This window comes from Penaeus monodon, chromosome 19 (assembly GCF_015228065.2).
Source record: "Penaeus monodon isolate SGIC_2016 chromosome 19, NSTDA_Pmon_1, whole genome shotgun sequence".
In the NCBI taxonomy this organism is placed as follows: Eukaryota; Metazoa; Arthropoda; class Malacostraca; order Decapoda; family Penaeidae; genus Penaeus; species Penaeus monodon.
In genome coordinates this window covers 29,467,862-29,468,197 of record NC_051404.1, presented here as the reverse complement: position 1 = coordinate 29,468,197, position 336 = coordinate 29,467,862, and the positions used below count along the sequence as shown (strand labels likewise).

Here is a 336-nt window from a genome sequence, read left to right as displayed (position 1 = left end):
GCAAGCACACACTGTAGGCCCGCATACACACATACACTAACATGTAAATGACAGTGATTTGAAAGAAGAGAATGAAAAAAAATCCAGAAAAACGAAGAGACAAAACAAAAGAAAAAACATAACATGAAACCAAAGCTTTAGAAAAAAAAATCCCATTTCACAGCCACAGATTCAGCCGTTGAGTTCAAGATGAATTCCCAAGACATAAATTCGATGCGAAATCCCGAGGAAGAGCTCTTGCGTGGACAGTGTGGCAACGTGAGTGAAGAAATAGAGAAGAAATACTTTTTATTACTAAATATTGTGTGTTTTCGTGAATTAATTGTTTGAAGTACT

The 336-nt window shown here is 36.0% G+C and overlaps 1 pseudogene; it reads right to left on the bottom strand.

Moving 5' to 3' along the window:
• The window catches only part of LOC119585160, an 82,513-nt pseudogene that overhangs the window by 2,654 nt on the left and 79,523 nt on the right, over positions 1–336 (bottom strand).